Here is a 25,849-nt window from a genome sequence, read left to right as displayed (position 1 = left end):
CCCATGGGAGACCAGGAAAAGCACCTGGATCCTGGCTCCTGCCATCGGATCAGCGCGGTGCGCCGGCTGCAGCGGCGGCCATTGGAGGGTGATCCAACGGCAAAGGAAGACCTTTCTGTCTCTGTCTCTCTCTCTCTCACTGTCCACTCTGCCTGTCAAAAAAAAAAAAAAAAAAAAAAAAAAAAAAAAAAAAAAGAATCGCTCAAAAGAAGTCTTTCTACTTGCAATGAAAGAATACTAAAGAGTAACTTGAAATTGTCTGAAAAAATAATGGATCTGAGAAAAGATAAACACATGGGCCATTTTAAAGGCCAGTGTTATTGTAACTTTGGTTTATAATTTCACTTTTTGTTTTCTTTTTTCTAATTTATTTTTAAAAAGAATTATTAATTTTAAAGACAGCATTACAAAGAGAGGTAGAGCCAGAGAGAGAGAGGTCTTCCATCCACTGGTTCACTCGCCAATTGGCCGCAATGGTTGGAGCTGTGCAGATCCGAAGCCAGGAGCCAGGAGCTTCTTCTGGGTCTCCCACATGGGTGCAGGGGCCCAGGGACTTGGGCCATCCTCCACTGCTTTCCCAGGCCATAGCAGAGGAACTGGATTGGAAGTGGAGCCACCGGGACTCAAATCGGCACCCATCTGGGATGCCAGCACTGCTGGCCAGGGATTTAACCTGCTGTGCCACAGCATCAGCCTCCACTTTTTGTTTTCTACATATTGTAAGAGATCAGTGCACTTAAAATTATTAGCTAATATTTTTGGACCCACTCACTTGTGACATCAATGACTGAAAGTGTGTGGGGATGGAGTTCTGAAAGGAGCCAAGTCTTTGTTTGTGACTGAAGTTAGTCTGATAGATATTCAACCTGGAGTGTTATAACATCAAGATAGATACTAAGCATAATCCCCATGATAGCCCAAAAGAATATAGTTATAATCTATAGCTATACAGTACTGCTTAAGAGGAAATGAGGAGGGAATTTAAACAGTTTACTGCAGAAAATCAACTGAATCTGAAAGAAGAGAGTAATACAAGAAATGAGGTACAAAAAATATAAGGAAACAAAGATCAAAAGGACAAGTTCCTCCATACCAGTAATCACTTTTAATGTAAGTGGATTAAACTCTGCCATCAGAAGACAGATGGGTAAGTGGATTAAAACAAAAACGTGATCCAGCTGTTTGTTTCCTACGAGAGACTCACTTCAGATCCAGAAACCAAATAGACTGAAAGGAAAAAGACAGGAGGAGACATCCCACACACAAAGCAAGCAGAGAGCAGGTGCAGCTACGAGCAAGATGGTCATATAAAGACAGCCACTGCATGATTCCGCTTACAGGAAGTACATAGAACCTTCATATTCACTTAGTCAGAAGGTAGACGCTGCTTCCCAGAGGCTGGGGGTAGGGGGGTGGGGTGAGGAAGAGGACATCAGAGTGCTGGTGTTTAAAAGCTGTCGAGTTTCTGCTCTGCAGAATGAGTGAGAGCTGCAGAAGAAAGGGAGCGATACTTGCACAATGTAAATGCTCTTAATGCCACTGAACTCCACACTCCAAGATGGCTAAAATGGTAGAACTTCTATCTTGCCATGATTTAAAAATGCGCTATGTTGAAAAAAAAAATCAAGTCAGGATGAGAAACACAAAGCAGACCGCTCTTAGGCAATCCTTGACGTAGGTGTCCTTTGTACAGATCGCGCTACAGATTGTTCAGAATGATGAGAAGCTACTGAACAATCCTAAGTGAGAAAGGGCATGATCAGATTTGAGTTTCCCAGAAAATCATTTTGGCTGCCGTCTAGAATGCTGACTTGGGGACCGACATATTGACATCCTTGCTGTGTGTGTGGACCCTCTCTCCTCACCCTTTCACTTTCAGTCTCTTTGGTCTTGAGATCCAGGAACAATCAGTCATTTGTGGAGTACGGCAAGACGCACTCGCTTCCAAGGAACTGTCCCTTAGGCTGCTCTAATGCTTCTGCTCTCGTTACTTTGGTCAAGAGCAACACTTGTCTCCAAAAAACATCCCATGTCATAATTTTGTCCTGATTCAAATTAATATGATTTCAAAAAGAAAAATTAAATTACTGATCCCTCTCTTCCACAATCTTTAACCAAAATGCCCTTCCAATTTGGTTTTTACTTTTGAGTTTTCATCATCTCATCTCTCCATCTTCTGGTCTTTTCATCCTCTTTTTCTGAATAGAGCTACTGCACCCCTAAAATCTTACAGCCTGTTTGAGCTGCACCTCACTCCACCTGTTTATGAAGTGCAGCTTCTGCTGTCTGTGTTACTCCCTGCAGAGACTCCTCCACACAATGGGGTTACATCCCAACAAACCCAGCTATGCTGAAAATATCTTGAGGGGCCGGCACTGCGGCGCAGCGGGTTAAAGCCCTGGCCTGAAGTGCCGGCATCCCATATGAGCGCATGTTCTAGTCCCGGCTGCTCCTCGTCTGATCCAGCTCTCTGCTGTGGCCTGGGAAAGCAGTAGAAGATGGCCAAGTCCTTGGGCCCCTGCACCCACATGGGAGACCTGGAAGAAGTTCCTGGCTTCGGATCCACACAGCTCCGGCCGTTGCGGCCATCTAGGGATGAACCAGCAGATGGAAGACCTCTCTCTCTGTCTCTACCTCTCTCTGTAACTCTGTCTTTCAAATAAATAAAATAAATATTAAAAAAAATAAAAGAAAGTATCTTGAGTCTCAATCCATTCGATCTTGGTAACTGCATCAAAATTCAAAATCTGAAAGATGGTTCTTACTCAATGTGTGTCACTTTCACAGCTTTGTAGAGCTGAAAAATTCTAAATCAAACTAACTTAAGTTAGGAGCCATCTGTACTCCAAATTTTGCCTGTGTACAAGATGTGGTTAGCTCCACACCTCCCTCTGTGATTTTAGGTTTTGTGATGATAGCCCTATTTATCTATTTTCTGATAAAATGCTAACATTGCAAATAAGGCAATATTTGCCTTGCAAAGATATTTTAATCCTGCAATCTTTAGAGTGTGTAGGAAACTTGCTATTTAGGGTCGGTCATGAAGCCCTTGGAAGAGAAGGCTAGTCCCTGGAAAAGTAAATATTTATTCCTGGGCCACATTGAAGAATTGTGGCTTGTCCTGCTCCGGGCTTTGTACTCATGCCCATGAGTGATTAGAAGAACTGGGAAACTGACTTGTCCACCAGTCTTTCCAGTCTTCATTTTGGTATTTTTTCTATCAGTTGTTTCTGGTAAAGGCACAATTTTATCAGAGAACACATTTGAGATTCGTATATCAGATCATTGAGTGATAATGAGGTGAGAAATTCTCCCAGGAGAAGGGGTTTTGAATTGATCCTGAGTGTAAGAAGGGTGTGCTGCTCTGGCCTCAGAATCAGCCCTTAAGGCATGCAGATCTGGCTGAAAAGCCCATGAGAGTATTTTAGGCATGGAAAGCCAAGACACTCTGGCAAAAAAAAAAAAAAAAAAAAAAAAAAAAAAACAACAAGAACAACTAAATGAAAGATCTCTGTGAGTGAGATCCCAGTGGAAAGAACAGGTCATCAAAGAAGGAGGTACCTTTCTCTGAAGGGAGGAGAGAACTTCCACTTTGACTACGACCTTGTCCAAATATGATCAGAGTCGGTGAACTCAAAAGGCTTCCATAGCCTTGGCAGCTCATGACAAGAGCCTAGGGTGATTACTGATGCCATAAACAAGAGTGTCAATTTGTTAAGTCAACAACAGGAGTCACTGTGCACTTACTCCTCATGTAGGATCCCTGTCCTTAATGTGCTGTACATTGTGATTTAATGCTATAACTAGTACTCAAACAGTATTTTTCACTTTGTGTTTCTATGTGGGTGCAAACTGTTGAAATCTTTACTTAATATATGCTAAATTGATCTTCTGTGTATAGAGATAATTGAAAATGAATCTTGATGTGAATGGAAGGGGAGTGGGAGAGGGAGCGGGAAAGGGGAGGGTTGCGGGTAGGTGGGAAGTTATGGGGGGGGGAAAGCCATTGTAATCCATAAACTGTACTTTGGAAATTTATATTCATTAAATAAAAGTTTAAAGAAATAAAAAAAAAAAAAAGGTGTGCTGGTGAGATAGGAAATGAGAAGAGGCGGAAGGGGTGGGCACCCATGCCTCTTGTGATAACCCTCAAATAGAAGCAAACGTGGACAGGGAGGCCGCTGTACCAACCCAGCACACTCTCCCCAGGATAGGCAGAGCTGGGTGCTGCAGCCACAGGCCCTGGGAACCTGGAAAAGGTGTGGGAGCAGAGTCCTCGGACACAGAGGTGATTTTCAGACTGCAGAATGTAAGGACAATTAAATAACTAGTGGTTATTGTGCTGACAGCGAAGACTAAGGAGCAAAGAGCAACCATTTTCCCCGGGGTGGAGAGAGCAGTTTCTGGATGTGGCTTTGAACCTGCACTCTGACAGAATCATAGAAAATGAGCCCAAACCACAAAGAACTTAGACTCTGCCGTAGGACTTCTTGATGACGAGCTATTTGTTTGTTTGTTTAAGGGGCTATCTTGGCCTAGTATCTTATTTCAGGCTGCTGTGGCAAACTATCATTGACTGTGTGGATTGAACAATAAACATTGATTTTTTTATTTCACGATTCTGGAGACTGGGCAGTTCAGAGTCCAGGTGCTGGCAGGTTCAGTGTTGGGTGAGCATCCTCCTCCTAGTTCTAAATGAACTTCCTCCTCCTCCTCCTAGTTCTTCCTTTGGACGGGGCAGGATGTGGTGGAGAGGGTGCTCTTCCATCCATTGGTTCACTCCCCCAGATGGTCTCAATAGCTGTGGCTGGGTCATTCCTAAACCAGGAGCCTAGACCTCCATCCTGATCTCCCACATGGGTGGCAGGAGCTCACGTACTTGGTTCACCTGCTGCTTTCCCATGCACATTAGCAGAGAGCTGATCAGAAGTGGAGCAGCCAGGACTCAAACTGGCTCTCTGATATGGAATGCTGGCGTTGCAAGCCAATGGCTTAGCCCAGTGCACCACAGTGCCAGTCCCTCAAATCCTTCTTTAATAGAAACTATCCAGTGAGGATTAGGTAAGCTCCCCAAGGGCAAACAGTTCCCTGGTGTCCAGATCATCAGTTCTGACTAAGCCCAAGTGAAACGTGCTATGGTCTCTGCATGGGGTACACTGTGGTCAGTGATGGTAGCCGGGGCTCAGGGTGTCCCCACGAGGCCCTTGGGTGAGCTAAGGCCTCCCCCAGGCTTTAGCATAGCCCTTTCAATAACACCGTCCTGTGAGAAGCCTGTGCTCTATTAGTGAATTTGGAAAATGCGTTTCTGTATCTGTTATCGTAACAGGTGAAGTTATATATGCACCTACAAACGCTACAGAAGAACGTAAGATGTAGAGAAGAATTTTTCCTCCCTCTCTTGACCCATCAGCTCTTGGATGCCTTTCTAGAAAAATGTCCTAAACCCATAGCTGGGCCCAAATTTAGTAAGGACTGTATGGTTTGAATACGTGCCTCCCTGAAGCAAAGCGTTTCCTTCCCTTATGTGAATGTCACTGAGAGGGTGGAAAATTAATCCGGTTCTGGTGTTTAGAGGCAGGCCTGTGGGGGTGTGATTAGACTGGATTCAGCTGTTAGAAGCGAACTCCTGGGGCCAGCACTGTGGCACAGCAGGTTAAAGCCCTGGCCTGTAGCGCCAGCATCCCATATGGGCACAAGTTCGAGTCTCGGCTGCTCCGCTTCCAATCCAGCTCTCTGCTGTGGCCTGTAAAAGCAGTAGAAGATGGCCCAAGTCCTTGGACCCCTGCATCCACATGGGAGACTCGGAAGAGGCTCCTGGCTCCTGGCTTCGGATCAGCTCAGCTCCAGCCGTTGCAGTCATTGGGGGAGTGAACCAGCGGAATGGAAGACCTCTCTCTCTGGCTCTATCTCTCTCTGTAACTCTGTCTTTCAAATAAATAAAATAAATCAGAAAGAGAGAGAGAGAGAGAGGGAGGTAAGGAAGGAAGGAAGGAAGGAAGCACACCCCTGTGATTGATTCCTGGTGGCTCTGTGAGACCACAGGGATTCCCTGTGCTGCCTCGGCATTCTGACATCAACCCTGGAGCCCAAACTGATGGAGGCTGCCCTGTCTTGGACTGTGAATATCCAGAACAATGAGTCAAAACCAAACCCAACCCAAATAGCACTTCTTTTTTCTTTACAAAATTGGCTTGTCTCAGGTATTTTGTTACAGTAGTGAAAAGCTGACTGATACAAGGATCATCTTGTGGGGAGCAACTCGGACTAGACTAAGTTACTGGAATTAAGACTTATTCTATGCATCTGCTCTCCCACAATATGGCGCTGGGAGAGGAGTAAACAGCTTCTACACAGCTGCCTCTTGCCAATTTGATTGACTGAGCTGCAGGAGCTGATCTTGCTCCTGATTGGAGGAGAGCAGCGTACTCGGCGTGTGGGTAGCAGAGTTGGGATTGGTGGAAGAGGACTATAAAGGAGGAGAGAGACGACATGCACCAGGAACACCTGAGGAACATCTGAGCAGCCCCCGAGAGAGCCGGCCGGCGGTGTGCCGCTCCCCCGCGGAAGTGGGGAAAGTGGCAGGGGGCACCGCCCTTCCACAGAGGTGGAGGGACGGTAGCCAACCCGGGAAGAACCAGCAGCAAACCCGGGGAGGGCCGAGCAGACAAAACAACAGTGCAGGGTCCTGTGTCGTTCCTCCACGAAGAGGGGGAGCGACACTTCTTACATGATGTCATAATCCAAAGGAATGATTGATGCTCTGAAAATGCAAGGTCAGCAATCGTAAGGAAAATTTTATTTATTTTTAGATTTTAAAAAATACAACCAGTTGGCCGGCGCCGCAGCTCACTAGGCTAATCTACCTGCGGTGCCAGCACACCGGGTTCTAGTCCCAGTCGGGGCTCTGGATTCTGTCCCGGTTGCCCTTCTTCCAGGCCAGCTCTCTGCTGTAGCCTGGGAGTGCAGTGGAGGATGGCCCAAGTGCTTGGATCCTGCACCTGCATGGGAGACCAGGAGAAGCACCTGGCTCCTGGCTTCAGATCAGCCGTGGCGGCCATTAAGAGGGTGAACCAACAGCAAAAGGAAGACCTTTCTCTCTGTCTCTCTCTCTCTCACTGTCCACTCTGCCTGTCCAAAAAAAAAAAAATACAACCAATTAATGATGATGGCTAAGGCTCCTTTAAAATGATTATTTATTTATTTTCATCTACTTGAAAAGCAGAGTGACAGAAGGTTCACTCCCCAAACGCATGTAACAAGTCATATCTGGATCCGGGTTTCCCACTGGTTGACAAGGACCAAAGTGCTTGAGCCATCACGTTGCCTCCCAGGATGCATTAGTAGGATGTTGGATTGGAAGGGGAGCAGCTAAGACTTGAACTGGAACTCTGATGTAGAATGAGAGCATCCAAAAAGCTGGCTTAACCAGCTACACCACAACCCCGACCTAATACGTAAGGCTTCTTGGTAATTCTTTTTTGCATCGGCACTATAAAAAGAATCCCATCTAAATAAGTGTGTTTCAAAAGTTTTTTTTTTTTTTTTTTTTTTTTTGACAGGGTGGATAGTGAGAGAGAGAGACAGAGAGAAAGGTCTTCCTTTGCCGTTGGTTCACCCTCCAATGGCCGCCACGGCCAGCACGCTGTGGCCGGCGCACCGCGCTGATCCGATGGCAGGAGCCAGGTGCTTCTCCTGGTCTCCCATGGGGTGCAGGGCCCAAGCACTTGGGCCATCCTCCACTGCACTCCCTGGTCACAGCAGAGAGCTGGCCTGGAAGAGGGGCAACCGGGACAGAATCCAGCGCCCTGACCGGGACTAGAACCTGGTGTGCCGGCGCCGCAAGGCGGAGGATTAGCCTAGTGAGCCACGGCGCAGGCCTCTTTTTTCTTTTCTTTTTTTTTTTTAGGAAATCTGGAGGGGGCCAGCACTGTGGCGTAGCAGGTAAAACCGCCACCTGCAGTAACAGCATCCCATATGGGCACTGGTTCACGTCCCAGCTGCTTCACTTCCGATCCAGTTCCTCTGTTATGACCTGGGAAAGCAGTAAAAGATGGCTGAACTCCTCGGGCCCTGCACCCGTGTTGGAGACCCGGAAGATGCTCCTGGCTCCTGGCTTCGGATAGGTGCAGCTCCGGCCGGTGCAGCCAACTGGGGAGTGAACCAGCAGATGGAAGACCTCTCTTTCTCTGCCTCTCTTTCTTCCTCTTTGTAATTTTTTCAAATAAATAAATAAATCTTTTAAGAAATCTGGAGATTTGGGGCCTGTGCTGTGGCTCACTTAGTTAATCCTTCACCTGCGGCACCGATATCCCATATGGGCGCTGGGTTCTAGTCCCAGTTGCCCCTCTTCCAGGCCAGCTCTCTGCTGTGGCCCAGGAAGGCAGTGGAGGATGGCCCAAGTGCTTGGGCCCTGCACCCGCATGGGAGACCAGGAGAAGCACCTGGCTCCTGGCTTTGGATAGGCGCAGCTCTGGCCATTGCAGCCATTTGGGGGGTGAACCAACGGAAGGAAGACCTTTCTCTCTGTCTCTCTCACTGCTAACTGTATCTGTCAAATTAGAAAAAAAAAATCTGGATGTTTGGTTCTTAAAAAAATTATTTTTTTTATTTGAAAGGCAGTTAAAGAGAGAGAGAATGCTTCCATCTGCTGGTTCACTCCAAATAGCTGCAACAGTCAGAGCTGAGTTGGTCTGAAGCCAGGAGCCAGGAACTTCTTCTGGGTCTCCCATGTGGTGTGGAGGCCCAAGCCCTTGGGCCATCCTCTGCTGCACCCCAGGTGCATTAGCAGGGAGCTAGATTGGGAGTGGAACAGCCAGGACTCGAACCAGTACCCATATAGGATGCTGGTGCTGCAGATGGTGACTTAACCCACTAAGCCACAATGCTCGCCCCTCAAAAGATTCTTGAAAAAATGGAATTAAAAGATAACTTTAATTTGGGGCAAAAAAAAAGGAAATCTACACATATCTGTCTATTATGTTACTTAGGGGTGCTGACACGAGTTTTACAGCTAGGACCCAGGGGGACCTTGGAGAGTCTCACAGCACCAAGGCATCGAGCAGGAATGGAGTGTGAGCAGCATGCTCTCCCTTCCTGTGTTGGGAACAACACTGGATCACATTCATTGCAGAGAGGCCACAGACACACAGAAAGAAAAGTGACTTCATTCCAAGAGACGGTTCACCCAAGTAAAATACGTATTTCCATGTATGTTGATTTCCTTCCTCTGGTGACTCTCTTCCCTGAACTCCCAATTAGTACCTAGAACCCCGCAGCTGATTAGTTACCTGATTTGTGAGCATATTCACACAGACAGTGCTACACTAGGCAAGGCATTCAGTCGTTGAGAATTATGCTGGGGCCGGTGCCATGGCACAGTAGGTTAATCCTCCACCTGTGATGCCAGCATCCCATATGGGTGCCGGTTCTAGTCCCGGTTGCTCCTCTTCCAATCCAGCTCTCTGCTGTGGCCTGGGATAGCAGTGGAAGATGGCTCAAGTGATTGGGCCCCTGCACCCACATGGGAAGACCTGGAAGAAGCACCTGGTTCCTGGCTTCGGATCGGCGCAGCGCCAGCTGTTTCGGACATTTGAGGAGTGAACCAACAGAAGGAAGACCTTTCTCTCTGTCTCTCTCTCTCACTGTCTGTAACTCTACCTCTTAAATAAATAAATTTTTTTTTTAAAAAAAGAGAGAGTTATGCAATAGACCGTGAACTCATCTGTGAGGATTAGTCTGGAAAATCCAGAACTCGCTCTGTCACTTTAAGTGGAGGAGGGGAAGGAGGGCTTCTACTCCACGCTGCCTTTCTATAGGGCCAGTCCTGGCAGGGGCCTCAAACTGGTGATAAGTGGATGAGCAGGCAGGTGGCCGGAGACCCTTGGTGTTCAGGAAGGCAACTGAACAACAATGATGGAGACTCTTCCACAGCCTGTGATAACCAGCTTGCCCTGCCCTGGCTCCGGCAGAAAACAAGGCCAGGAAGAGCAGCTGGTGACCCTGGTGCCACCTAGCATCACTTCCTATTCTAGCTCAGGACCACAGGGCTGTTGTGAGGCTAGATACAACATGGTCCTACCGGGGACTTTTTCAAGAAAAGGAACACTTTGTGTACCTGGGTCTCACTGCATCTATAATTTAATCACCCTGCAGGTGGGGGCTACAGCTAGACAAATTGATTTACAAACTGCATAACTGGGTCTGGTATTTGTTGTTATTTTTTTTTATTTGACAGGTAGAGTTAGAGAGAGAGAGAGAGACAGAGAGAAAGGTCTTCCTTCCATTGGTTCACCCCTCAAATGGCCGCTACGGCCAGAGCTACCCCAATCCGAAGCCAGGAGCCAGGTACTTATCCTGGTCTTCCATGCGGGTGCAGGGCTCAAGCACTTGGGCCATCCCCCACTGCACTCTCGGGCCACAGCAGAGAGCTGGACTGGAAGAGGAACAACCGGGACTAGAACCCAGTGCCCATATGGGATGCCAGTGCCGAAGGTGGAGAATTAACCAAGTGAGCCACAGCACCGGCCCCTATTTGTTGTTATTAATCATGAAAAGAGAACTTTTCATACCCCACTCACATTAGCGTCTTAGGATGTTATCATTTTCTAAATGGGTTTAAGAGAAGCTGGCAAGCGTGAGTTGGAAACAGCATTCGGAGGATGCCACGAAGCGACACATCCTTCATCTCGCTGCTAGATGTGGTCAGATATAAATAGCAGCACAGACATTTAAGAGCTATTCTCGCTGGGGAAAAAAAAGTAATTAATTGGTGTTATACACAAAGGATTTCTTTTTTTTTTTGGAGGGGGGAGGGGATGCTAACCAGCGCAGCTTTAATTACAAGTAATTGTTCTCAAAATCAGGCCGCTCCTCAGTTGAGCATTCTAGACAGTGATTATGCATCAATACACTAATCTATCACTTTCATTGTTTTAGTCATTTGGGTGTGTAAATTTGTATTTAATTCAGACAACACACTAGACAGTTCCCACTGTTACTTTCTATCAACACATACCTTTTTAAAGTGCAGTTTGCATAGCTGAGATTCTCATTCATGTGTTTTTACTTGGAAAGATAGTGCGATGTTGTGGGATTTTTTTTTTTTTTAGTCCACTAAGTAAGAACAATGCTACCTGATGTCCAAGAAGCTGGGTTTGGTACTGGTCAAGCATACATTTCACTAGACGTCTCTGTAAAACCACATTTGCTCCCTTAATGTAACCAGCAGGAGTTTGCAGAAGCTCTGCCGAAATCTCTCACTGGATTAATGGAGTCCTGTCCTTACTTCATTCAGCGCTGTGTGTTTCTTTCCTTCTAAGTTATAGACTAAAACTCTCTCGTGGACTGCTACACTCCAGGACATGCTTTACTCTTTGTACATCTGAGCGGACTTCGGAGATGAAATTCCAAAGTCTTCCCAGGACATCAGAGGGAAATACATCAGCTCCACCTTGTCCTTGGGGATGACACTGGGGTTTTGTCTACTCTTCTCACAAATGCACGCAGACACTCTTTCTTTCCTGTATAAGGCAAGTTTTGTTGAATGTAAGACAAAAATAGGGATGTTCTTTGTTCCTTTCCTTACTTGCTTTTTGATGTGATAGTCCAATTTTTGGGCTACTGAGTTTTAAGTGAAAAAGTAAAATTAAAAATCCTACTTAAGAAAAAATAAAATGGTGCTCAGTTAGTTGTCACCGATCAGGGAGAACATATGATATTTGTCCCTTTGGGACTGGCTTATTTCACTCAGCATGATGTTTTCCAGATTCCTCCATGTTGTTGCAAATGACCGGATTTCATTGCTTTTTACTGCTGTATAGTATTCTATAGAGTACATGTCCTATAATTTCTTTATCCAGTCTACTGTTGATGGGCATTCAGGTTGATTCCAGGTCTTAGCTATTGTGAATTGAGCTGCAATAAACATTAAGGTGCAGACAGCTCTTTTCTTTGCCAATTTCACTTCCTTTGGGTAAATTCCAAGGAGTGGGATGGCTGGGTTGTATGGTAGGGTTATCTTCAGGTTTCTGAGGAATCTCCAGGCTGACTTCCATAGTGGCTTTACCAGTTTGCATTCCCACCAACAGTGGGTTAGTGTCCCTTTTTCCCCACATCCTCTCCAGCATCTGTTGTTGGAAGATTTCTGTATGTGAGCCATTCTAACAGGGGTGAGGTGAAACCTCATTGTGGGTTTTGAGTTGCATTTCCCTGATTGCTAGTGATCCTGAGCATTTTTTCATGTGTCTGTTGGTCATTTGGATTTCCTCTTATGAAAAATATCTATTGAGGTCCTTGGCCCATCTCTTAAGTGGGTTGTGTGTTTTGTTGTTGTGGAGGAAACCTGTTGAAGAGAAATGGACACTAGGAGAAACAGTGACTTGATCAGCCCTTGTCCTGACTGTCGATGAACAACTTAATACTTTATCCCTTTTAGTATTTTCTTGTTCTACTTAATACTATTGGTTGAACTCTTTAATTAATACACAATTATTCTTAGGTGTTTAAATTTAACTGAAAAGTGATCCCTGTTAAATATAAGAGTGGGAATAAGAGAGGGAAGAGATGTACAATTTGGGACATGCTCAATCGGACTTGCCCCAAACGGTAGAGTTAGAAACGTGCCAGGCGATTCCAATTCAATCCCATCAAGGTGGCATGTACCAATGCCATCTCACTAGTCAAAGTGATCAGCTTCAGCTCACAATTGATCATAATGATAAGATTAAGAGTCAAAGGGATCACATAAACAAGACTAGTGTCTGCTAATACTAACTGAAAGAATTAAAAAGGAGAGAATGATCCAACATGGGAAGTGGGATACACAGCAGACTCATAGAATGGCAAATGTCCTAAACAGCACTCTGGCCTCAGAATCAGCCCTTAAAGCATTCGGATATGGCTGAAGAGCCCATGAGAGTATTTTAGGCATGGAAAGCCAAGACACTCTGGCAAAAAAACAAAACAAAACAAAACAAAAAAAAAAACCCTACATGAAAAATCTCTGCGAGATCCCAGTAGAAAGAATGGGCCATCAAAGAAGGAGGTACCTTTCTCTGAAGGGAGGAGAGAACTTCCACTTTGACTATGACTTTGTCTAAATAAGATCAGAGTTGGCGAACTCAAAAGGCTTCCATAGCCTTGGCAACTCATGACAAGAGCCTAGGCTGATTACTCATGCCATAAACAAGAGTGTCAATTGTTAAGCCAACAACAGGAGTCACTGTGCATTTACTCCCCATGTAGGATCTTTTTCCTTAATGTGTTGTACTATGTGAATTAACGCTATAACTAGCACTCAAACAGTACTTTACACTTTGTGCTTCTGTGTAGGTGCAAACTGTTAAAATCTTTACTTAATATATTCTAAATTGATCTTCTGTATATAAAGATAATTGAAAATAAATCTTGATGTGAATGGAATGGGAGAGGGAGCGGGAGATGGGAGGGTTGAGAGTGGGAGGGAAGTTATGGGGGTGAAAAGCCACTGTAATCCAAAAGCTCTACTTTGGAAATTTATATTTATTAAATAACAGTTAAAAAAAGATAAAAAAAGAAAAAAGAAAATGATCAACTGGTATCTTTGGTAATCACTAATTTGATGTAATAACCCCCGTAGAGCACACATCAAGAACGCTTCAATTAAACTTCAGAGTACATTATCTATGACAAGTGGTACTGCCTCCCATTTCAAAACCTGTGGAAGTACACGGAAACATTGAACAAAATTTATGTTCAAAATCACTCATTTCCTTCACTATTTTTTATTAGTCTTTCTTATCGAATGTGCATACTAGAAACTTAAAACTAACCCCAAACTACAGCATTTTGTACAATCTGCCTCATCTTACTTTCCCAGGTAATGTTTTTATTGAATTTTGCTTGTAGAAAACTGACAGAAACCTGACGTTTATTGAGGGACTTCTGGGATCATGGACGTTCAGTGTGAATAGAACTCATGATGAGACCAAAGAAGAAGGAGAAGAAAGAGAAGAAGGTACATTACTGTCCTCCTCCAGGGATTCACAGCCCACACAATAAGACATGTGTTTGGCTTGCACATACACACACATGTGCATGCACACACAGCACTTGTTTCAAATACATGTGTGTAATCAAAGCCGGAGAACTGAGTCCTTAAGAACCAAGAGAGTCTGCAAGCAGGGAGACCAGATTTGCTTTGGGGTTCATGTGGAGAGCTTCTAGAAAGATCACAAAATGAATAATAACATAACAGCATCAGAAAAGATAGTCCCAAGTCTGGTTTTAAAAAGCATATTTCACAAGGGTTACTTAGCTAACGCATAACCATATTTTACTGGAGTTTTTACTTAATCAAAAACTTCAGACAATGTTTTGGGAAGGAGGTAGGGCAGACCCCAGGGTGACTGAAAGACATGAAAAGGTTTCCAGGCCGGAAAGAGTAAGTGAAGCACAAATGGAAGCTGAGATTGGCAAACACGGTATCTGGACACAGCTAGTGAAAGGCAGGCCATTCCATAAGGATAGTGATGAAGGCAGAAGGCACTTATAGAATCAGGTAGCCTTGTTCCAGTGAGCCACAGGGCAGTAAAGGCCTCATTAGCATTTTCACATAGTTAGCATCCTCATTTTTTGCATGTTCTCATTTAGATCACTTAAAAGTCAATCACATGGCTGGCACCGCGGCTCACTAGGCTAATCCTCCGCCTGCGGCGCCAGCACCCCGGGGTTCTAGTCCCGGTTGGGGAGCCGGATTCTGTCCCGGTTGCTCCTCTTCCAGTCCAGCTCTCTGCTGTGGCCCAGGAAGGCAGTGGAGGATGGCCCAGGTGCTTGGGCCCTGCACCCCATGGGAGACCAGGAGAAGCCACCTGGCTCCTAGCTTCGGATTGGTGCAGCGCCGGCCGTAGTGGCCATTTGGGGGGTGAACAAATGGAAAAAGGAAGACCTTTCTCTCTGTCTCTCTCTCAGTATCTAACTCTGCCTGTCCAAAAAAAAAAAAAAAAGTCAATCACGCAAACCAAAGATTAGCAAAACTGAGAAATGCTACAATAATACATGCTCATCCTCTGCCTACAGGATCTCAAATCATGTCAGCTGAGTGAAAAGTAAGAGGTTAACAGGAGAGAGAGAGGGAGAGAGGGAGGGAGAGAGGGAGAGAGGGAGGCAGAGGGAGGGAGAGAGGGAGGGAAGGAGGGAGGGAAGAAGAGAGGGAGAGAGGGAGAGGTCTTCCATCTACTGGTTCACTCCCCCAGATGGCCATAAATGGCCAGAACTGCGTAGATCTGAAGCCAGGAGCTTCTTCTGGGTCTCCCATGTGGGTGCAGGGGCCCAAGGACTTGGGCCATCTTCTACTGCTTTCCCAGGCCACAGCAGAGAGCTGGATTGGAAGAGGAGTAGCTGGGATTAGAACCGGCACCGGTATGGATGCCAGCACTACAATCCAGGGCTTTAACCCACTGCGCCACAGTGCCAGCCACCTAAATGGTTCTGAAATTAAAGAGATTAATTTGCTTCTTTCCTATGTGATTCGTACCACATGTGAGAAGTATGGCAGCGACACATCAATAAACCAAGTAACAGATGTGAGGCTCACCCTTCAAACCATGCTGGGAGAGAAGGCACAAATTTTGGCTGCATGGCAGCCTCCAGATCAGCCCTTTGCAAATCTGAGCACACTTCTCTATAGCAATAGTTTCTATTTCCACCTAGAGGGGTAATTCCGCAGCGGCTAAATGGGCTGCCAACAATTGGAGATCTCTTTGGCAAAAATCAAAGAACTGTAAGCAAAAAGAAAAATGGATGCCGCTAGAATTCTGAGACTCTAATGTGCAAGCATCCATTGGAAATTTCCAACTAGAAAACTCAGGTGTTCACATTGATTTTATGGTGGCCATGTAAAGTTTTGTGGCAGGAGACATCGTCTACACAGATTGCTAGAGAAATTTTCCTGGGGTTGCAAGGCAGGTTGTATAATACTTGGCCATGAAGCAAACCTGTCCTTTTGCATTTTGAATGCCTATCAAACAAAGATTGAGTAGCTGGGAGGTGGGCTGCTGGTTGGGGATGACTGTGTCTCGTATTGGTGTGCCGGGAATTGAGTTCTGGCTCTGTTCTCCCTTCCGTCTTCTTGCTAGTGCATGCCCTGGGAGGCAGCAGATGATGGCTTGAGTGGATGGGTCCCTGCCACCCACAATAGGACACCCAGATTGAGTTCCAGGCTTGCAGTTTCAACTGGCTCTGCCCTAGTTGCGGCCATCTGTGGAGTTAGTGGATCAGCAGATGGGGTTGTGTGTTCTCTCTCGCTCTCCACGCCCCCTGCCCTCGCAAATAAAATAATAATTTTAAAAGTTGAGCTGCCAAAGTCTCTGTTGTACCAGGAGTAAATGAGAATGATGCACCCTGCAAGTACAACTCCAAGGATTTGGCTACCTTTTCCAGGTAGCGGAGGTCCTACCCAAATGGAGGAAAGGGACAGCACAGCAGTGAGCCTGTCCTGACATCAGGGCCCTGCCCATGGATTTGGGGAACTGCCCTGGTGTAGAAGGAACGATGTCTGTTTAAAAAGTTTTTTAAAATTTTATTTCAGGCATACAAATTCCATATTTACAGATTCAGGAACATAACGATATTTTCTATCCTACCCTCCCCCCTGCCCACACTCCCACAGTTCTTCCTCCTCCCTCTCCTATTCCCATCTTATATTTTTACAAAGATCTATTTTCTGCTCTTTTTCAAAACGATTTATTTATTTGAAAGGCAGAGTTACACAGAGAGAGAAGGAGAGGCAGAGAGAGAAAGGGGTTTTCCATCTGCTGGTTCACTCTCCAATAGGCTGCAACAGCCAGAGATGCACCAATCTGAAGCCAGGAGCCAGGAGCTTCTTCTGGGTCTCCCATGCGGGTGCAGGGGCCCTAGGACTTGGGCCATCTTCTACTGCTTTCCCAGGCCATAGCAGAGGAACTGGATCAGAAGTGGAGCAGCTGGGTCTCGAACAGGTGCCCATATGGGATGCTGGCACTGCAGGTGGCAGTTTAACCCACTACGCCACAGCACCGGCCCCTATTTTCTGCTCTTTTTTGCTTTCCATTAGCATGGAGTATCTTTTTTCATCCTTTCACTTTCAGTCTGCAGGTATCTTTGTTGATGAGGTGTGTTTCTTTTTATATATATTTATTTTATTTATTTGAAAGACAGAGTTACAGAGAAATGTAGACACACACACACACACACACACACACACACAGAGAGAGAGAGAGAGAGAGAGAGAGAGAGAGATCTTCCATCTGCTGGTTCACTCCCCCAGTGACCACAATGGCTAGAGCTGAGCCAATCCAAAGCCAGGAGCTTCTTCTCCCACGTAGGTGCAGGGGCCAGGCACTTGGGCTATCTTCTGCTGCTTTCCCAGGCACCTTAGCAGGGAGCTGAATTGGAACTGGAGCAGCTGGAACTCGAACCAGGCTCATATGGGATGCCGGCAGGGCAGATGGTGGCTTAACCTGCTGTGTCACAGTGCCGGCCCGAGAAATCCATATTTTAGGGACCAAAAGCAGGTAAGGGGTAGACCTGCAGCCCAAACGCCAGGCCCTGGCATGGTGTCATCCCAGTCTTCCACTTGGCATGTCCTGTGTGAGTGACAGGCTGTCTAAGGAGCTCTGGCTGGGTGGTTGCACCGCCCAGTGAGGTCTGTATAGTGCAGCTCCCCTGTACTCTCTTGCTCCACCTAACCGTCTGCTAAGAATTATAATCCACTCTGATGCTCAGAGAGAAGGAGCCAGGCCAAGATCACATTTTTCTGAAAGCTTCCTTTTCTTTCTATATAATCTCCACCTACCTTTTTTAATCAACTGATTTGCAAACAGGCTTGACTTCAAAGATATCACTGGTCAGCCTTAGCTGTTTACTGGGACAGGGTACCATGCGTGGTATTATTATTATTACTATTATTATTAATCTCCTTTTTCTATCTTTCCAATAGCATCTGGACGATCTTTCAATTCTTGTCTGGTGATAATGAAATCATTAAAAAATGTACCAGAACCCTTTTGCTTATCTCTGTGCCATTTGGAACATATGTGGATAAATTGAACACCACTTGCTCACTGGGTTTCTGTCTTTTCTCTCTCCCCTTGTTTTTACAAGGCCCGTTTGAATTCAGGCCCTAAAAGCACGGGGCATCTGAGTTAAGTCGGGTGCTGGGAGCCACGATCAAGATCCTCCACATGGCCTTGATCTAGACAGAACATCGCCATCTACACAGCTCATTTTTGTGGCTTAAGTGACCTGGAGACTGGGGCTTGCTTTGTGGAGGGTTTTATTTGTAGGGTTCCAAGTTGATTTTATAGCAATCATACTCACCCCAGTTCTTGGGCATTTCACAGATAACTCAGAGATGACCCTGGGAGACGGAGCCATGCTGTTGGGACTGGAGCTAAAATATCATAGAGTGCCTGATGGTGATCAAAGAATATCTTTGCCTTTCTTGGAAGCCACACCAGCCTTTTTCAGCCGCTTTAAGCGAGGGGAGAGCCACTCTGGTTCATCCCAGGAGAGGGTCCCTGACCAACGGGGAAGACTTTCCCACAAGGAGTTTGCTCCAAAGCATAAAGGGTTCGGTCTCCTGCCTCTCATTCAAAAAGTTTTTAAGGCCTTTCGCAGGAAACAATTTAAAACCAGCTGCACTTATCGATCAGCGATTTGATTTTGCTTTGTTAGGAGGGATTTGTAATCTGCTTTTAAATGTTTTTTTCTTCCTGGCCTTCTTTGATAGCGAGTTCTGCCTGAGGCAACTTCTCAAAAACTTGTCACTGGAGCTTTCAAGTCTATGTGAACAACTGGAATACTTTTAATCTGGACCCTTCCTCTCTCCCCACTACCTCGTCCCTTCTGTAGGCGTGGAGGACACGTGGGAGGGTTGTAAACATCTTCCAACCAAATCATATCAAGCCTATTAAAAAAATTACTTGCCTTTAAACAGCAGCCACGGGCGTAGAGTAAGGGAGAAAATTTGAAGCACAGAGTCGCAGAGTATCCATCAGACTTCCTTTTCTCCAGTAGATTTAGTGAATCTCAAAATGTAAATCACTTCCAAAGCCTTGTTTGTGCTGCAATTGAAAAATGAATTGCAAATATATATGTATATGTATATGTGTATGAATTGTAGCAGAACCTATGTCACAGAGAGGCTTTCTGGAAACTTCCCTCACCACTATTTATTTATTTATTTATTTATTTTGACAGGCAGAGTGGACAGTGAGAGAGAGAGACAGAGAGAAAGGTCTTCCTTTGCCGTTGGTTCACCCTCCAATGGCCGCTGGGCCGGCGCGCTGCGGCTGGCGCACCACACTGATCCGATGGCAGGAGCCAGGTACTTATCCTGGTCTCCCATGGGGTGCAGGGCCCAAGCACTTGGGCCATCCTCCACTGCACTCCCTGGCCACAGCAGAGAGCTGGCCTGGAAGAGGAGCAACCAGGACAGAAGCCGGAGCCCCGACCGGGACTAGAACCCGGTGTGCCGGCGCCGCAAGGCAGAGGATTAGCCTAGTGAGCTGCGGCGCCGGCCCCCTCACCATTTTCAAAGGCAGTGCCTGTGCCTCCCGTGGCACGGTGAGCCACTTCCTTTGTGTCTTCCTAAGCTACCTCAAAAGAGTGGCTGTTTCCTTATCATCGCTTGAATTAGAGACCAGAAGGCGTGCTCCTGATTTAACTAATCGCTTCGGGTATTTCTCAAGCTTACAGAAACCAAAAGTGTTTGTAAGATATCTGTTCTTTGATTTTTCTTGATGAAATGGACACGCATGCTATTTTTATCATGTACACACATGCGTACGCATATATGATCTTTATGAATTTATTGAGCAAGAAACAAGTAGGTGAGGAAAACATACTTTTCAAGTCCACTTTGCTTGTCATTCATACACATTCTACAGATTATTCCTGAATGTTTACAGGTCCGGCGTGGACTGATTTTACACCAAAGAAGAGGGTAACACATCTTCATTGTTTATAAAAATAACAGCTCCTAATGGACCATATTAGCTTTAACACAAACTCGTCAAGCCCCTTCATTACACTGCTCCGTGTTCTGTTTCGGCATCTCGTGAGCTCTGGGAAGTAGGTGCAAACTCCTAAGGAAACATGAGACACATTGAGACGATTAGAGATCATGGTTATTAGATAAGCCCCGGGAGGATGTTTTTCTTGGGCCGCTCACAAGCATTTTGAAAGAGTCGTGCTCCAGGTCTGAGGTCCCGTGTTTCTTCCTCTTAAACTATGAGCAGCTGTAGCATATGACCTACTTCTGTAGGGCCCTGTAATGATTTCCTTCCTTCGAAGGCTTCGGGAGCCCTCCTTCTGCCCTGTGAAAAAAGGGACAAATATGTTAATCCAAGCAAAATGCTGAAGCAGGTTTTGTTGGTTTCAGGGAAGAAACTCAATACAGCTCCAGCGCGGCGTGGAGGCCTCAAATTGGAGCCATCTGGGCTGCAAAGGGGCTCTGAGACCTTTGGGGAAGGCCGAGGCAGCCTTGCCTAGGGCTGCGGCCCATACACCTGCAGACGCGGCCTCGGCCGGCCTCACCCGGGAGCCGCTGCCGCTCACATGCGCGGGACGCTTGCAGTCGGGGCTATCCTGGAAGGAGGTGGTGCCAGGTGCCGGCTGATTAAGTGAATTCGCCTGGCAGCCAGAGGAGCGCCTCACTATTCCTGGGAACGTCTTTGACACAAACCAGACGGAATCACATCTCCTACCTTTTTACTTTGTAGCAGTCAGCGAAGAAAGTGCTTGGGAAACTCTAGGTTGGTCTACACTGTGTTTTCTGAGTTAGCCTCAAAGCTGGAGGGAGAAAGGAGGTGTTTGAAAAAGCAACGCACTGGTGTTTGACATTCTCCGTATTTTTTAAAATTGTTTAGAGGGTTATTATTCTTGTGGGCTAGTTTTAGGTTCCAATTAAGAAAAATGAAGCTTTTTTTTTCCCCCAAGTGTAGCTCTGCTATCTAAATACAGATGAGGCCAGTTCCCTAGAACTTATTTTAAAGTCACTTAAAAATATTTTGCGTTGCATACTCTCAATGGGTGTGAGATGAACATTTCATGCCATTTCCAAATAAAAAGGACAAGGACGTTGACTTGGAGTCAAAGAACAGCAATCTTATCATTTAATTGTAAAACCAGCTTGGAATATATTTCCTGGAAAGAAAATGGGACATAAAGAACAGATTGGAATTGTAGACAAGTTGTCTGCTTAATACATGTATTTTCCAAATGTTAGCTGATGAGGGAAAAAATCATTTTTTTAATCTGGGTTTTAAATTATTTACTGTGGTTAGAAGTGTAATGATTCCAGTGTGGCCATCACAGAAACCTGAATAATTTGACCAAACTTGACATCCTGGGGGACAAGATCCCCACAACCACAATACTGAGGGAGAGGGTGATTCATTGAGAAAAGCTGAGGCACCAGGAAAGGCAACAATACAGGGAAAATACAGAAGCGGTTGAAGGTTTCAGTTTCGTGAAATCCACAGAAGTGTGTATGTATCAGCTTTCTTCTAACTCATCTCTTAAAATCAGCTGATGGACTGCATATGCGTGATTACTGTAAGTGTAATTATTTGCTTATTGTAATTACATTTATTGACTGATGGGAATTACATAATCAAGACAGATAATACAAGGCCCTTCAAAAAGTTCATAGAAAATGGAATTAACAGATAGGTTTATTTTTGGTCCAAAGAATTGCAACATCCACACATACTTGGTCTTTAAAAAGTTCATAGAAAATGCATATTATGAAAACTTAGGCATGACTTCCTGTTTTGCACCAAAAATAAATTTATCTTTGAATTCCATTTTTCTATGCACTTTTTGAAGTGCACTTGTATAACTGAGGTAAAAATTTTATATATTTTTTAAGATAAAGAATTGTCAGCAAAAATACTAATTTTTTTAACTCTGGGAAGGAAAAGAAGCATTTAAGAACTGTATTTGCAATAATAAGGCTCACAGAAGGTCTCTCATTTTTCAAGTGTCCCAGGGATATTCAAGGCGCAAGGTTTCTAGGCACACGAGAGGGGCTTACGGATGAGACAGACGTGTGCACCCTGAGGCGTTCCCCTGGGTTTGCTTCCACACACGCTGACTGGGCGGGTGGAGGAGGGTGCTATGCCTTGGGCTACTTTTTTTGCCCTATTCCAAATGTATATGCATGAATCTAAATTTTTCATCAAATCTTTGTTCTCTTTCCTCTTGAGACTGCTTCACGCTCCTACCCACGCACCCAGCTGCACCCAGAGAGCTCACTCCCCTCCACGCCCCCCCGCCTCTCACCCCAGCAGCCTGCACACTGCTCAGCTATGGGCAAAGGCTTAATGGAGCTGAGAACCTTCTTTCCCCACTTCCTGTGCAGTCAGCCAGCTGCGACTGGGAAAGGCCCACCACCAACTCCAGGAGCCAGGTGAGCATCAAACGGCGAGCCCAGAGTGGGGGCAGCTTCCAGAAGCTTCTCCCTGCTGTGAAAGGCCATTATTTTGTTACCTTTGATAGGAGCTTGGGTTTCTCCAGCAAACACTGGCACTGTCTCATTCATGCAGCTCTGGAAGGGTGCCTGTGCCCAGTACCTGGGCCAAGCTTGCCCGCAACCCCAATGAGTTGTGAATTTCTGAAAAGTATAAATGCCCAGACTCAGGAAATTAAGAAAATCTGTGCTGAGTCTTCATCAGATTTCTAAATGCAGGGTTTGCAGTCGTCAGCCTGGTCCCTAAGTTAAAGCAAAGACTGGAGCAATCACAAAGCCACAAAGCGCAGCTCCTGAGGGTTTTATTTGCAAAGTCCCCTTCTCTACAAATGGAAACTGATCAATAGAAACCACACCTACATGAGATGATAGCCCACCATGCTCTCGGGGGAAGGAGAAGAGTTGGAAGTGGGTGATTTCAAATGTAGGAATTGGGGAAAGTACCTCTGATTTTTTTTTTTTTTCAAAAAAAAATATTTTTGGCCCAAACGGTCAGGAGGGTGATGAAGACTGACTTCCCAGTTCTTGACTGCCAAATCTTAACTGCCTGAAAACAGACAGAAACACCGGATTGAAACTGGAATAAAAATCTCCAATTGCCTTCAGCAAACCACAGCACAAGGGTGGGAGACACAGTGCCAGGTTGCAGTTTAAGTATAGTTACTTGGCGCCTACTGAAAGCACGGCTCCCTTCCTGTTTAATAATTAATTCAATTTGAAAGCCCCAAGGATCTGGACTCAGCACCCGTTTCACAAAGCAGTACAGAAACAAAATGCTTCCAGAACTGGAGGGGGGCTCGAGGAAGAAAGCCTCTAACGTTTCAAGAAACGTCGCCACATGGGGCCAGCAAGCAGGGGGTGGGGCCGGGAGGTGGAAAGAACCAGGGTGGAGAAATCCAAAATCAAATAAATACACACAAAAGCAAGGTTATTCACGGCCACTGGCACCAGGATCGGGAGCAGCACGGCGGGCCGGAAGCCATCCATTCAGGAAGCAGCCTCGTGCCCGCAGGCTGCTGGGGACCAGGAGGGTAATGGGCTCAGCCTCTGGGAAAGGAAAGACCCAGCCCCACTCTTCATTAGTGGCCTCTGCTCATTAGTCAGAGCATCGTGCGGAAAAGGCACCGAAGGGAGGCAGTGGTCCCTGCCCTAGCTCCTCTCCTTCTCCTGCCACACCCACTGGGCAATGGCCAGAGTCCACACACACACACGTGCAGACATGCACATACGCACACACATGCATAAACACACATACACACACACATACTCACATACACACACTCATACACAAGAGTACACACACACGCACATGCACACAAATACACACATACATGCACACATATATACATATGTACACATACACTCTTACACACATACACATACATGCACACACAAATATACACAAATACATGTATACATAAACACACATGCTTATACATACATGCATACATCCACACACAAATACATGTATACACATACACATTCATGCACATATATGCACACACATATATACACATACACACTCATACACATATATGCACACACATACACACATACATGCACATGTACACATGCACACACATGAACGCACACATATGTGCGCACACATATACATTCATTCCCACACACACGTATGCAATATACATATATACACATGCATGTATGCACACAAATACACATACATGCACATACTCACACACATGTACATATACTCACACACATATATACACATATGTGTGCTCATACACATGTATACACATACATACACACATACACACACCCAGGGCTGAAGGAAGAAGGGAAGGAGTTATGGGGCACTAAGAACAACACAGAAAACCAAGCAAGTTCCTAGACTCCAATACTCAGTTGTAGAAGTTAGCACCCAACACTGCATCGTGCTTTGAGCTCAGAAATCATTTTCCTTCTCTAATGAGGTGAATGCGGCACAGTCAGTAATGCAGTGTAGGTGCTTAAAACTGGCAGAAGCTGCTAAGAGCATATCAAAGCTCTTCCCACACCCAAAATGGAGGAAGCCTGTCTCCGAAGGATGGCACAGAGCCACCTCCAGCACCACCGTCCAGTATCTGAGCACGTGGGCAGCTCTTCTGCACGCCAGGAAATCTGAGGATCCCAGCGTGTTGTCCAGAGTTGGTGTGCACCAGCAATGAGCAGATTAATTAAACGAAATGAAGACCCGGGTGGCCAAAAGAAAAGATGAAAGCTATTTAAACACCAAATTGTGTTTACTTTTGGCTTATTATTATTATAAAGCAGACATGGCATAGAACACTCACGCATGTCCTCTGAGAGTGCGGTTGAGGAGTTTGAAGAAGACATTCAGGTAATTAAATGGGTGAGTTGAACAAATAATGACCTGAGTATTTTTCCTAATAAATAAAAAGGGGTGTTGTTATACACTTACCAAAACTATATGGATTTTCTTTGTATTTTACTTTATACATAAATTAGTCAAAAAGTGTCTAAATTACACTCTGGTTGTATCTGTCTCTCATCTCCCATTCAGATGGATGATGTTCTTTGAAAATGCAGCAACTGTCTTTTTTTAAAAAAGATTTTAATATTCCTCTTAACTGCCCCCTTAAAGCTGTGCCCAACTCAAGGTCAAACTAGTTTCCAGTTATTCAACAATTTCAAACTAGAAGGTCAATATGTTTTCTCTATTGTGTGTCAGTGAATATTTAGCTGCTGTTTTCTCTTCTTTTCTTTTGTGGGTTTTTTTTTTTTTTTCGGTTGTTTCGAGTTCGGTTTCCAGCTAATGTGCCTGTTTTCTTGCAGAGCTCCTAGTAATTAGTGTGGGTTGATGAGGGTCCTGACCTCATGCAAATTAGCTAGCCCCCTCATGCCTCCACGGCCTGATCTGTGAAATGGGGACGATCTTATAAGGGCTGTACTAGGAATGCAAGGGTGGAATGCCTGGGCGCTTCTGGCACGGTGCTGCCTGCCTGGCATTCCAGGGCAGTGAATTATGGCCCCTTCTTACTTGGCCGTGACTATCCTTAGCTACCACTCCTAGGATGGGATTATATAGCCCACTTTGTATGGTCTGAGTCCTTATGCACCCTCTTTCACTTTATAGAGAAGGTGAGCTTTAAAGAATAGTCAAGGGCCGGTGCTGTGGCACAGCGGGTAAAGCCGCCGCCTGCAGTGCCAGCATCCCCTGCCGGTTTGAGTCCTGGCTGCTCTACTTCCAATCCAGCTCTCTGCTGTGGCCCGGGAAAGCAGTAGAAGATGGCCCAAGTCCTTGGGCCCCTGCATCTGTGTGGAAGACCTGGAGGAAGCTCCTGGCTCCTGGCTTTGAGATTGGCGCAGCTCCAGCCTTTGTGGTCATCTGGAGAGTGA

At 45.6% G+C, this 25,849-nt stretch overlaps 1 long non-coding RNA gene across 1 annotated transcript; it reads right to left on the bottom strand.

The window, feature by feature from the left end:
* Positions 1 to 19,223: 19,223 nt before the first annotated feature.
* Positions 19,224 to 21,403, bottom strand: LOC149127981 (uncharacterized). The gene is made up of 3 exons (XR_016229655.1): positions 20,478 to 21,403; positions 20,189 to 20,333; positions 19,224 to 20,102 (listed from the first exon to the last, which is right to left on the bottom strand). It is a non-coding gene; the product is annotated as an uncharacterized LOC149127981 (long non-coding RNA).
* Positions 21,404 to 25,849: the final 4,446 nt, after the last annotated feature.

The sequence above is a fragment of the Oryctolagus cuniculus genome, chromosome 2 (assembly GCF_051225735.1).
Source record: "Oryctolagus cuniculus isolate XC-2025 breed Fujian yellow rabbit chromosome 2, ASM5122573v1, whole genome shotgun sequence".
Lineage (NCBI taxonomy): Eukaryota > Metazoa > Chordata > Mammalia > Lagomorpha > Leporidae > Oryctolagus > Oryctolagus cuniculus.
The sequence above is the reverse complement of the archived record's forward strand: the minus strand, read 5'-3'. Positions and strand labels throughout refer to the sequence as shown.